The 14,267-nt window shown below is 37.7% G+C and overlaps 3 non-coding genes across 3 annotated transcripts; 1 reads left to right on the top strand and 2 right to left on the bottom strand.

Moving 5' to 3' along the window:
- Positions 1 to 4,798: 4,798 nt before the first annotated feature.
- On the bottom strand, positions 4,799 to 4,871 carry TRNAA-AGC. The gene has a single exon. It is a non-coding gene; the product is annotated as a tRNA-Ala (tRNA).
- Positions 4,872 to 7,070: 2,199 nt separating this feature from the next.
- Positions 7,071 to 7,143, top strand: TRNAA-AGC. Its single transcript has one exon. It is a non-coding gene; the product is annotated as a tRNA-Ala (tRNA).
- A 942-nt stretch (positions 7,144 to 8,085) lies between these two features.
- On the bottom strand, positions 8,086 to 8,158 carry TRNAA-AGC. The gene has a single exon. It is a non-coding gene; the product is annotated as a tRNA-Ala (tRNA).
- Positions 8,159 to 14,267: the final 6,109 nt, after the last annotated feature.

Below are 14,267 nucleotides of genomic sequence, written 5' to 3'. Positions count from 1 at the left end.
TTCCTGCCAGAAACTTGATGTTCTTAACATCAGAAATGACACAGAAGAAAGGCATTGAAGTCCTCTAAATTAAAGTCCATTCTAAAAAAGGTATTTAAAAAAAACTAGGTTATAAGCCTACTGGCAGAAATTATTTGTAGTAAGTCACTTTGAGAGACCATAGTTGAAGCAATCTGCTGTCTAACACTACAAAGAGAAGCTGAGGGTGGAGAGAAATGGAATGGTACTCTTCTGTTTTCCTCGCACAGAACGCAATCACCTGTTAGTCGGGGTGGGTAGAGGACCAGTACAAGACAGACTGAAAACTCTCATTTGCTAACACTTACTGTTTTCAAAACTGGTACTTCATTTCTCTGCAAGCACACATTTGATGGAAAGTGACTTGATACTAGTCTTCCCCAGTTTTGCTAGGTGCTGCAGTAGGAACAGGTGCTTCTCACTTAGGTTACATCTGTCATGACTATCCCACGCCCACCATAACCGAGATAATGTACTCCTTAAGACTATGTTCTAGACAGCCTCATCAAGCTTCAGTCTTATTTTTGGCAGTCACTCTGGAATTGCAGTTCTATTTTCCTAGAAGGCCCTCAGACTTCCAGGATTATCTCAGGAAAAGAAGAAAGTGTCCTGAAGACTGCATGTCAAAGAGCTGGTCAGGGAACTGATTCTATCCCACTTTTGGAGTATATGTCTCGAAGTCCATAATCTTAGAGCTGCTATGTAACTTGCCACCTGGATACAGCAATATGGACTGAAGAAAGTAAGGACTTTGAGTTCTTTTCTGACTCTGCAAGATCACGTGTAGTCTTGTAAAAATACATGCAGAGTTTATTTAAAAAGCATGGGATCCATCATCTGTGAGGTAAACTGACAGTCGGTATGGAGACTGTCATTTGATTCCCAGTTTGTGTGGCCACCTTACAATGATGCTTCAAGATAGCCTGGCATGAGCTTCTCAAACCCGAAAAGCTAGTTAATTGTTGTACGGTTTCAAGAGTATAGTTTGTCTATACAATAAGCATAATCAGACTCCCCTTGTGACTGGCCACTTTGGCCAGTCAAACTGGTAAGGTAAACACGAGCATTGTATTTGCTACTATGAAAAATATTTTAAGTCATTTAAGTCATAAAATCTGAGCAGCAGACCTACTAATTATATAATTACTATATAATTATTTTGTAGATCCCTAAAGCATTCTCTCAGTGCCCTATATTTTGATTGCAGAGAAAACATTCACTTGTTCAGTGACTCTTGATCACGTCCCACCTCTGAACTGTATAGGGCAGGAGGAGGTTTGGATTGCTTTTGCCTGTATTTGAGCCCCTTTTCTCATGAAGCACAGAGTTTCCACTTACCATATTGTGTGAGTGGGAATCTTATCAGGGAACTATTATAATGCCTGCACAATCTCTTTTGAAGATCTTGCTACATCTTCAGGTTAAATTCTTTCACAAATGTAATTAAAAACCCCACATATTTTTTATGTTCTGTGGTCCAACCATCTCTCACCCATTATCACACACATTGTTTTTTGTAGTATGAAGCAAGCTTTTACTAGTGCAACTTCCTGACCAACTTCAATCAGATTTGCCATGTACGTAATTAAGACTCCTTTGTTAGTCTTGACCAACCATCAAATGCTTCAGACAATATAAGAAAAAATCACAAGTTTCCTCTAGTAAATAAAACCTTTCCTAGCTTTGAAGCAAGTGCAATAGCCTTTCCTACCCTTGTTTACTGAAAACTACTAGATACAATAATATCTAGACTCTTAAAAAATACAGATAACTAGGTGTGGGAAAGCTACTAAGCTTCCTTAAAGATACCTCAGAGAGTATCTCTGATGACCTCTAAAGGTAATGTTAGAAAGTAGAGGAGCTTTTCACCCTTCTATTTTAAGAGGTTAACTTTATTACAGTCCTGGTAGACATTTGTTCGTGACTTGTGACCAGTTACCTGTCTAATTCCTGAAAGGTACTAAAAAGCTTAAAACATTGATCATCAATAGTTCCGAACACATCAGGACACCAAAGAAAACCAAAGAAAAAATCTGATTAAACTGTCTGTTCTTAAAATTATTCTTTCTTGTCACAGTCTTTCATACTGCCTAATACTATAGTACTCGAGTGTCATTTCCTTCCTCCATCCCCAAAAGAAGTAACCACAACAGACCCCTCAGAGTTTGGTATTTCTCACCCAATGAAGAAATGGTTGGCACAAGCTTACCGAGCTGGGAGTCAGGGAAGATTTCCCTCCTGGTTCTAATTCTTAGTTATAAGCCAGGAGCACTTTCCATTTGCCAATCTTTTCCAGCAGCACCAAATCCAGACTTGAACCAGGAGAGTGCACATACCATTCCAGAACATAGCTGCACATTACTTACATCCACAATTTAAAGCTAGAGAGAAGAAAGAATCGAGCCAAAGTATCTAAGCACGTAATATCCATCAAGTGAGTTGAGCTTCCAACCTCCAACAATACAGTATGGCTAGGCTGGCTACCTGCATTGGTATTTATGATCTTATCTCAGTTTTAGTCACATAGTACATTACCTTTGCTTTTCAGTACAGGTAGATGTGGTTGGGAAGACAAGAAAGGGGAGGCACCTCCATCATCCAGCTAGTTCTTAGTCCATCTTTCAGTATCCAAAGAACAGCCATTAAGCTCTTAAGCTTATACTCAGTAACAATGAAGCTCTAAGGACATCATACAGACAGAATTTTTTTACATTAAGTGGGCATCTCGTTACAGTATCTTTCTAAACAGTCTCATCTATGTCTGCTTGCCTGACAGTTCCACTCGTGTTCCACTACATTATAACAGCTACATGCCAGGATCACACAGCTCCCATCAGTTTTAAAAAAGAATTGACTCTATGACCCTTACTAAAAGAGTCTCTCATGGAATCTACATGATCTATAAGCACTCCAACCAACCTGGAATAAATATTAACAAATGAATAGAAAGTAGACATCATTATGGACCTGATCCACCATCTCAGCAATACAGAGGCTAGCTGTAGAAATCCATCTAAATACTTTCTTATTTTTCTCAGCATCCTCTCAATAATTGAAAAGAGCCGCCCCAGGCTGATTGCGTAGCTAAAGCAGGCTTAACACCATTTTAATTGCAAATGTGAGAATGACACCAACAGGTAAACTATTTTCCCTTGGGATAAACAATAATGCTCTCAAGTGTCGGGTACTGGTGATTTTTCAACAGAATTGGGGGGGGAATCAATCTATTCGCTTATTTGAAGAGATCTTGGAATACTCAGTGGTCATCCTAAAAAGGTATTCTTTCTCTGAAGACTGATCACTAGATACTCCCAGGAGACAGATGTATAAATTATCTTCATCCACGCTTCTTACAACAGTTGATGAGATAAGAAATCACACATCAAAGATAACGATCAGGAATTATTTTTATGAGGCAGGTTTAGTAAGTGATGTTGGTGGAACAAGAACCGAGTGCCACCACAGTGTGCGCTGAGAACAACCCTGCTGAAAATGTGTACACAGTAGCTGTAAGTACATGCCAGAGTCTTGTCATAAGGATGGCATTTAGTATGACCATTCAAGGCATCTTCTGCACACTAATCACATTAAAAGTAATCACTAAGACTGGTACAAATTTTTTTAGGTATGCCGAAGAGTTCAAGGGGAAGGTTAAGTCTTCAGTCCCTGAAGTACAAGGTGACACACCAATAAGTAGAATACTCGTGTTTTGCTAGTTCCATGCATTTTCTTCCTCAGCCATGAACAGACTGAAGATGTGAGGAAATCAGTAGGCCTTTTTGCATGCTGCAAGGTGCTTAGTTAACACTCAAGAGACAGCAGATTTAACAGCACTGGTCACCAAAATCTAAAAACCTGCCTTTGCTGTGCAGCTGCTTCCAGAAGGGCCTGCGGAAGTGCACCATAAGGAAACACACAACATCTGGAGAAGGATCCGAAGAAATTAATAATGTATTAGGGGAAGTCATTGAATCAGTCAGATGGTCAAGGTTATCTCTGAAGCTCTAACACAAGTGTGACAGGCGTTAGCCTCTTCAAAGCAGCTCTGTGAAAACACAAGGGAGGGGGGGTGAGGGGGGCACGAGGGAAATCAGTTTTACCCCGATTAAAACAAAATTAAGATTTTACCAAAATACATAATTTACATAGTTTGTTTTGGTAGTTTCTACTTCTAGGTGTAACAATTCCTGTTGAACAAAACACTGGAGAATGTGGGCATTGATCCTACTACCTCTCGCAAGCTAAACAAGCAGTCTACCATTTGAGCTAATTCCCCTGACTCTTGTTAGTCATATGGATCACAAAACTCTGATCTTCAAGGTGAATTTAAAATCTGCCATTCCATACATGTAATACAGTCTTCTCTTGAACCAGTCTCTCTATTCAAAAAAGAAAACACATTCAATTGTGACTCCAAAATAGGTGCCAAATAATAAATTTGTAGTATTTCATTTAGCATTGCCAAATGAAGGAGATAAGAAACAAGACAAACCAGAAAAGAGGTTTTCTAGGTGTATAAAATAAAAAAAGTTTATTACTTGCAATTCACGAGAGGAAGTACTTTCTGGCATTTGGGTTTCTCCCCATAAAAATAGGTTGTTTTTTTTTTTTAAAGATGAGTATTTTTAAAATTTATTCTAGTAAAACATATGGCAGCATTTAAGAAATTAATTATGTACATCTAAAAAATAAGAGCTGATGTAATTTCAAAATTACAGTTCAATACATGAAAACATCTTTCATAGTTAACTGTTTTTTCTCCTACTAAAAAACATCACAGTGGAGAATGCGGGCATCGATCCCGCTACCTCTCGCATGCTAAGCGAGCGCTCTACCATTTGAGCTAATTCCCCCCCACAACATGCTAATTTATCCTGTAACCACAGATTTTAATAACCACAAATGCAAACTGCCTTCTCTTTACTGACTCTGTGCCTTTGTCACAGGTACTAACCCCAGGGCAGCTGTTCTACTTACTACTATTTGACCTTGAGCTTGTCTATTTTTTTCTCCAAGATGACAAACTCCCCCAGTATTATGATAAGTAAAGCACTTCACGCTAGCTGCCATGACAAACTCACAGCCTGCAGCCTTTCGGTGCCACCCAACTTCCACCAGATTTATCCTTCTTTGAGGAGAGCAACTGCCTCTTCCGTGTTGACGGAAATCAAATCACATACAATGCAGTGGAGCAGCTTGAAGATACTACAAAACTTGCATTTGCCCCAACATATCCTAAGACCATCTTAGAAAGCAAAAGTCAAACCTGATTAAATGAGCTTGTATCAATTTACACTAGTGTTGCCAAAGAGATGCATTGACGTGATCTGTTTTATATGAAAGCATGGGGACACAAAGCCTTCACAGCTGAAATACCCTAGAGAAATGAAAAATGAAATTAAGAAGGTCAGCTTATTAAGAAGGTCATGTTATTTTCAGCCATGTAGGTATGGAAGTTCTCCCAATCACGTGGTAAGACTCACCATCTTACACAAAAACTTAGAAATCACAGCAAATTCAAGATCACAAAGCAATGGGCCATCAATTATATGAAATACATATTTCCATCACTGAAAATAGTACTGTTGCAGAGGTCTTTCCTCACCCTTATCTGACTTTAGCATAAAATAAATTGTTTTTCTGTGAGCTGAACTGTCCAAGCTTTAGGCCTTTTCAGTGGCAGTGGAGTGAGATTTAGGTGTGAAAAATAAGGAGGGGTGATCTGCCACTTTCATACTGACTCAGACTGCACAGGGTAGATAAAGAAAACTGTACACAGAGCTGAACCTTGTGGAATATGATATGGCAAAGATCCCAGCTGCAGACATGCAGCAAGCCATCAATGAACCTAACATGTGTGCCTGTGAGAACCGAAACCACTTTTGCATATTTGTGTTCTCCCTCCAGTTTACTCCAGAGAGGAATATAAAGACAGTTACAATATATTGCAAGAAATTGTAAGAACAATTTTGTGCAAAGATTGAGGTAAGTCAGGGGAATATCTAAATGCTAGGAGAATATTTGCAGTAATACGGCAGTTTTAATTTCACATCTAGTCTTGAATCTGGATTGCGCTAGATTTGAAGTACTACCTTTTGACCAGTTATAACTAGCCAATGCTTACTTTTGTAATTTATTTTCTTTTGATGAGATACTGTTATCCAGTAAATTAAATCCATTAGAGAAAACCACCAGCAATGTATCGTTGGATCGTTTTACTTTACCAGCAGAACTTTTCCACATTTAAACAGCAAATGATAAACCTTTCATCACATCATTTTAATTGCCTTTGTTGTTTAATAGTAATCGGCGCAACCACTCACTGTAAACTACATTTTTGTTCTTTAAATCCAATAAGCATTCTTTGATTTAGTAACCTGAGAATAAAGCCTTGCCAGTCTGCTTCTTTCTGCAAAGTCAGTTAGTATGACTATGCTTGAATTTTTTTATTTCTGAAATGTTTTCAGTAACCCCATATATTTTAGATGCAAAACTATTTTAACTGGATCATCAAAGTCAATAGGAATAGGTAGATGTACCTAGAATATAACTTAGGAAGATACATCTGAATACTTTCTCTCCATAAACTATGACAAACACGAACATTTAAACCATTATATTTATAATGTACATACAACTAATTAGAAAATAAAGTTGGAAAATAAAATAGACTTCAAAAACAAGGCAAAAAAAAATCTCATTGCCCTTCAGTGACTTTTAACAGTATACTTTCTACCTTTGCAAGTCTTCTGGTATCTGCACTGTAAGAGAGGTAAAAAAATACTTCTCTTTCTTTCCTGAATAAACGCTAGCGGGGTCTTCGTTCAGGAAAGTTTAAGTACTGTTTTATCAAAGTAACATAGCAGAAAATGCATCAGTACTGCTGCTGCTCGGATGTCAAAGGCATGTTCTGACTTTTATGCTAACAGGCTTTCCACAGAGATACAGTGGTAATGCAGTGTAATTAAATATGCAGACTGACTCAAAGTTATATTTAAAGCAGCCAAACTATGATTCAGCAGAAGTAAACTCACCCTGAATACTACCAATCAGGGGAATTAGCTCAAATGGTAGAGCGCTCGCTTAGCATGCGAGAGGTAGCGGGATCGATGCCCGCATTCTCCAGTGTTTTGAGAGGCTAATATGGTAGCATAAGATTTTCTTCCATAAATTGTTCAGGTTTGTGAAAGAAAATACATAGCTACTGATATATACAATTTCATACAGCAAATAAAACACGAAAAAAATCTCCATTAGCAGACTACACTTGTGAACTCTCCGAAAAATGGTTACACAAAAGCATATAATACTAATGTTCTTATTCTGTAATACAGGAAATAAAATTAACTTCTGTCCCTTACAAGTGCGTTGAATTCTAATTTGAGCATTTTGGTTTTCGGTTGGTTTTTTTTCTTCTTTCTTTTTTTTTTTTAGTTTTTAATTACACAAGAAGTCAGTGAAATTGTCTGTAAGAAGATGTAAAAGCATCTCAGTAGTTGTCTATATAATCACCAGCTCATGGCAGAACTACTGTCTCTCTACCTACCTTGCACTTTTTGCAGCTTGGATGGCCACGACACACTTGTTCCTAACCTGTGTTTCAACTGATATTCAATGTCTCACAATTTCACTCAATTGCTTCCTCAACCCAACATAAGAAAAACTTTAAAAAAAAATGCTCATCTTTGATCAACATTAACAACTTAAATAATTCATATTGTGCATATCCTTCTTAAAATTTATTAATTTTAATCCTTACAAAACTGCTACAGAAAAATGCACCTAAATTTTAAAAAGCATTACAACATAAGGTAGAATATACAGGTCACTAAAGTTGTATCACAGCCAAAAATCATATGAAACAGCGGTATCTGTCAGGGTGCTGTTGCTTCATTCTTTAAAACCCATCAACAGGCATTTATTTCTTTTTTATGCAGGCAATTACAGTAATTTGAGATAAAGCAAAAGTTTACAAACTGTTATTTTCGGAAACAGAAAAAAATTTACAACTGGTAACTGGAAAAAATTAATATCGTTCACAGTGGCGATACACTTCTAAGTTGAAAATGGAGAATGCGGGCATCGATCCCGCTACCTCTCGCATGCTAAGCGAGCGCTCTACCATTTGAGCTAATTCCCCTGTGCAATATGTGTTCTGTTTACTGTCCTTTCCTACTTTTCATGTTTCTCACCAACACAACAGCTTTCTACAAATTATACCGAAATTTGGCCTACTGTCTTAAGTAGAAACAAAACCAAATACTACACTGGTAGCTGGGCTGTCAGAGCCAAATGCTCTAGTTCTAATCCCCTACCAAAGCTTCTAGTAGGCAATAGCAGAACACAGCTCTCCAGTTCAATGCAGAAACAATTCCATCTTTCTTAAAGTACACTGCTTTTGACAGGCTTAGTGGGAATTTTGCATAACATAAAATCTGGACTCCCTGATCTAACAGCATGTGTTTTATCCAGGTGAGATGAATCTGGATAACAGAAGGTCTGTGTTTCCAAGCAACTATAGATTTATAATTGCAACAAAAAATTATGACTGGTTCAAGAAAAATTGCTATATTTAAAATTATGTTTTTCTAAAACAGATTTTTCCTATTTATAATCCCTAGGTGGAAGAGAATTAGCCAAACAACTTTACCCATTTCCACATTTTACAATATGTGACTGAACAGGTAGAGTTCTTCCAGTTCTTTCTCTTGTGGCAATGGAGTTCTGGGCCCAAGTTATACAAACGGGAGGAAAAAAAAAAAAAAAGCACCCAAGCAAATGGAACAACAGGGAACGAAGTAGTAGTTCCTATTATCTATCCGTATCTCTCAGGAATTGTTAAGATGTGACTGTATCACCAGATGAGACATGCACACTCACACGCACATGTAAAAATCAAGAATACATAGCTAAAATATAAAAAAATTAAATCATGGCTCTAGTGAAACAGTAGTGAACATTCTGTTCAGTGGTTTGGTTTCAGCTCTGCAACATCAGAGTCAGAAAACGTGACGGAAGCAGGGTCTCCAATGTTTCCTGTTATTTGAAGTTATGTCAGAGTCTTCTCCCTTTGAAGGTAGCATTTAGAGAAAAAACAAACCAACAAACAGTAACTCTGTGATTTCACACTAAACACTAAAACAGAAATAAAACAAGCAAAAGAGATCTACTTTGCTAGAACTGGAACATGCAGATTTGTTGACCTAACCTAACGTGACTGGCATACCACAAAAATCAACTATCAACACATTCCTTGTGTTTTAGTCTCTTACTTTTTCAATCTCTACATATTGTCATTTAACTTGGAGGATCAAAGCCATATGCAGCCATATTTAGATTTGTGCAAATAGCTGCTGATTCAGGGTGCTGGAAACTATCATAATTTGTGTGTTATTAACCAGTGTTCAACTAACCGTTCATTAGCCAGAAAATAACACTGAAATGGATAAAAAGAAGAAAGAACAGGCAGTAGTGGAAAGACACACAACTATCTTTGTTAAAACCCTAAGAAAAGGAATCTTGGGGAATCATGTTTGTTTTCCCAGTAAAAAGATGAAGGGGAAATTGAGTGAACCCTTGTAATGGGACATTCTTTTCCTTTGATTCTGAAAAAAAAAAAAGCAAGAGACAATTGTGAGCTTTTATTTAATATTGTAAATGGAGTACGTCTTTGCCTTTCTAGGAAAAAAATTATCCAAAATTAAATTTATTAAATAGCTCTAAAAACAAGTCTCTTGCAGTTTCTTTCTTGATTCACTGAGGTCCTTTAAGACACATGAACCACACTGATGTACAAAGATCCTTCAGTTCTCTCCTCTCCAAGTACTCAGTGATTTCAGGAAGTACAATAACCAAATTCCAGTCTTTGCAGGACAGCTAGGTTAATGCCTGAATAATATGTATTTAATTTTTTGTAACTGGCACTATATTTTTGTCCATTAAATAAACCAGAAAATAAAATTTTAGAAGACTTTGCTGAGACCAATATTTTAAAAATACACCCGGAGTCATCCTCTGTACATACAGTTCTTGCCATGCCATATATAATTCAACAAGAAAGCCTGCAGAAGCCCTCTACAGCCAACAACTCAGTACTAAGCCACAACCACAAGTTACAGATTCAGAAACAGTAGAGGTTTATTAGATAGTATAAAATCCCCAAAGCCAACCTATATGTTGATGCTTTTCATCATGCTTTTCCATGATACTTTTTTCAATCATGCTTTAAAAATACTTGATCATCCTAACTTTAACACAGAAACAACTATTTGTATGGCATTTCTTCCACACCGTCACCTGTTCAACTCTGAGAATTAAGCTCCTCGCCACTGTGATCTTCAAACAGAGCTTTGGTTTTCAAATGCATTACCAATAATTTTTTTTTTTTTTTGTTCCAGAAGATCCCACAGAGCACAGTATTGTGGCATTACAACTACTAGCAGAATCTCAAAAAAAGGTGTTAGCACCAAAAGGTTTAAAGCAGAACATCTCAAGTCTACATCTGTGCATGTATGAAAGGTTTTACTACCGTAGAAAGTTCTAACTGTAGAAAGGACAGAGGTACTCTGTGAAGATGCTTCTGGCTTTCCAGTGCAACATCACCCTCATTGCTTTCTTGCAAGTTCCATTCACACTGTGAGAAAATTTCTGAATGACTGTTTTTTTGAACCTTTGGCTTTCTTACCCAAGCAATTTATGTCATCCTTTAGCAATACAAGTCTGTTCCTTCTTCTTCTTCCTTTGCACATCATGGTATCTGTAGTTTCTGAACACCACGTGCACAGAACTCTTAAATGACAACAGATTTTAGGAATCTCACAGCACAAAGTGGCTCAGGATATGCAGTGCTTCAAAAGACAGCTCGGAAAACCTCTAAACAACTTAACTAAGGGAAGCCCAAGCAGACCTGCAGTTGCAAATTCACTATTAAGATAAAACAACAGCAGCAGTTTAAGACATCATCAGCTTTTTTTATCCAAAGGTACTCTTGGAATATTATTGTTTTAGGAATAGTAGAACAATTATCATAACAAAAGGAACAGAGAACAGAGAAGGTAAGAGAACCAAAGAGGTAAAGGAGAAGCAAAACGCTAATTTTCATTGATCAAAGAAAGAACACATACATTCGCAAGTTAGCACTCCCTTTAGGTTACAAATCATTAATGTTAACCTTACTTTTTGAAACTGTCAAATGCTGCTGCAGCCTCCAAGATACCAATTCCCTCACTACCTGATGAGGATGACTGGTCTAACCCCTATTCCCATACCAAAAGCCCTGTGCACACTCTCCCATTAACAAACTGCAGTGTCTCGTTGCCTGCTCCCTCACTCTGATTGAAACAGCTGGCTTTGGGAAAAAAATGTTTCTCCCTTTCCTATTAAAACCTAATCAATGTGGAAAGAAGCATCTGAAATTAATTTGTAGAAGATAATTAAGTTCTTACAGCTGGAAATATTCTGCAGGTGCAACAGACCTTTAAGCATCTGGCTGACTGAAAGCCCCGCTAGTCAGTATGTCTGTCAAAGTAAGCAAACTTGCTGCTACTTCTACTCTGTGATGTCTTCACGTGACCAGTTGGATTTTTGCACCAAGAGCTCTGAAATGTCCAGAAGTTCCTCTTCTTAGTCATACAGTAATTAGAAACACATCACTTAGTCATGATGAAAACATGCCAGAGCACCAGAGTAACTAAACCCCAGTTTCAGAAGTGACTCAGTGTTATGCCACAGCTATGGCACTAAACATTTCAATATACTACAGAAAAAAGCTAGCTTTAAATTAGTTGCCTTAATTACTAAAAATTCCACTCAATATTTTACTTTGTTTTAGCCACACTACCGTCTGCTCTCTGCATGATTGACAAAAGTAGGCGATCCAAAATCACTAGCAGACAAAAAACATCTTCCTCCGAACAGGAATATGTAACTCTAAGCTTTTTATTAACTATTTCAAAGCTATTAAAAAAAACCCAAATAAACAAAAACCCTCAAAGAACTGTAACCCTTACAGATTTTCATATGGGTTTGGTTGTGTTTTAATTTGTACTCCTTCCAAATAAAAATCACCTAAGTCTTAAAAACACCTACATTGTAAAATAAACAAACAGAACACTTCTAATGGTTTTTGCATTAGGCTTGTATGAACAGAACCCAGACAGGAATAGGGTTTCATCATGCCAGCTTTTGAACAGTAAAGCACATTTACATGGCTTAATTAAGGGTTGCCCCAAGTGAGCTTACAACTGCACACAAACCAGCAAGTTCCACTGCCTATGAAACTTTTTGTTATTAAGCAGCAGTAGTCTTAAGGCTTTAACACAGCAAGCAGAGGAATTTACTTAAAATCAAACAAAACACAGAACTAAGTATAAATTAAGCAGTGTCAAAATAACCTAAGGTCAGCTCCAGCATGTCCAATTCACTCTTTTAAATAGCCTAACCTTCAAACTGATAGATTTAGCATTAAAATGAAACAAATAAGTATGTCTCCAGTTCTGTATCCAAATCTGTATATAAAGCATTGAAGAAAACATGTTCTGGACCTCAGAAACAACTTTAGCAAAAAGCAAAATCAAAACATGGAACTGGACAACAAAAATCAACATCCTAATTTAGAGAAAACAAACAAACAAAAAACCCAAAAACCAAACAAAACACAACAACAAAAAAAATCCCCACAGAACATCCCCCCCTCAAAAAACATACCATAAATCACATTAAAAGTCATACAGCCGATATGTCACGAATCAGAAGAAACCTCCTTCCAGAATCCCAGAACTATTTCTGTTCTTAATGGCCACAAGCAGAATAAGACTTTATTTGTTGATAAGGATTTTATTGTTTGCTCACAAAATTTTGCCTCCATTTTACCATCATTCATCATTTCATACCCAAAACACAAGACAAAAACATGCTAAAAAGAGCTAAGCAACAACAACAACAACAAGAAAACAACAAGAAAGATTTGCTACTTTTATTGCCATTACTATTACCTTATTTGAGGGAAATCAGTACAGACCATCTGGGAGGTAATGTATCAGTACAAAATTCTGTCATATTGATCAAAGAATCATTGTTGGAAACAGCTTAGCCAGGCATCCTAAGTAACTTCAAATCAGCACTAGGAGCCACAACAGAAACTTGCACTGGCCCAAGTAATTAATATTAAATATGCTGCTTTTGTAAGAAATACAAAACCATAATGTTTCTTGTGTGTATTTACTACATCAGCTATCATCAAACAGCACATACAGTATTTTTCTCATGTTCCTTTAGTGGCTCTTCTAAACGATGGATTTCTACAAAACACTGGGCAATTTCTTCATCTTTATGGATTTTTATCTATCTTTCACTTCTGGTGCAGAAGTTAATAGGGGCGAGACTGATGAAGATTTCCCTAGTTAAGAAGATTTATGAAGATCAAGATTCCTATATTCTGGGATTTTTCCTAAGGAACAGAGCTATCTACTCACAAAGACTACACAGAACTCACTGAAATTCAGTGTATGTTTAGCATCAGATTACTTAGGTCCACACGAAAATCGGAGAGCTTGTCTTCTTTAATTTATACACCACCATAGCATACAGTCATTTTAGTATTAGAACAGGGAAACCAGACCTGTCAGCAGAAGAGCTGCATCCACTGGTGAAGCTACCCACTCACAGTGTACTCAAAACACAGGTATACCACAAAAAAAAAATCACAACCAAGCTGCATTAAAAACACACAGTTTAAGTTACCACCAACTTCAGCAAGTTCTTCAACCCATATTATCCTCCAATTTGATTCTTCCACTTCTTTTCTGGGCTCACTGACACTCAGAGAACTCATGAACTCTGGCTGACCAGTATCAGAAAAGAAAGAAAACAGCAGCTATTAAATTTTTAGTAATGCAACTTAAGATTGGTGTTATAACAGGTGTCGAGAGCAACCGCAGGAGAGACTGAGCATGAGCCATGGCAGCGTAGTACGGCAGCAGGAGGTGCCCCAGAAGCAACCACAAGCCCACCTCCCCTCCTTTTTCCACCCGCTGCACGTCCTCCTTCAAGCACCGCCGCCACCGCAACGCTGGATTTCACAACACCCACCAAGGCGACCAACACGACCACAAAACCCCTGAGTAAAACGCTGCAAACAAACCTCCTCTCTCACCTTCGCCTTTCCATAGCCTCAGCCGGGACTCGCTCCGGTTGACAACAACCTCCCCACGGCCCCTCCCCACCCTGCAGGTTCCCGCCTTCCCGCCCCC

This window comes from Pterocles gutturalis, unplaced genomic scaffold (genome assembly GCF_000699245.1).
Source record: "Pterocles gutturalis isolate BGI_N339 unplaced genomic scaffold, ASM69924v1 scaffold22930, whole genome shotgun sequence".
Classification (NCBI taxonomy): domain Eukaryota; kingdom Metazoa; phylum Chordata; class Aves; order Pterocliformes; family Pteroclidae; genus Pterocles; species Pterocles gutturalis.
The sequence above is the reverse complement of the archived record's forward strand: the minus strand, read 5'-3'. Positions and strand labels throughout refer to the sequence as shown.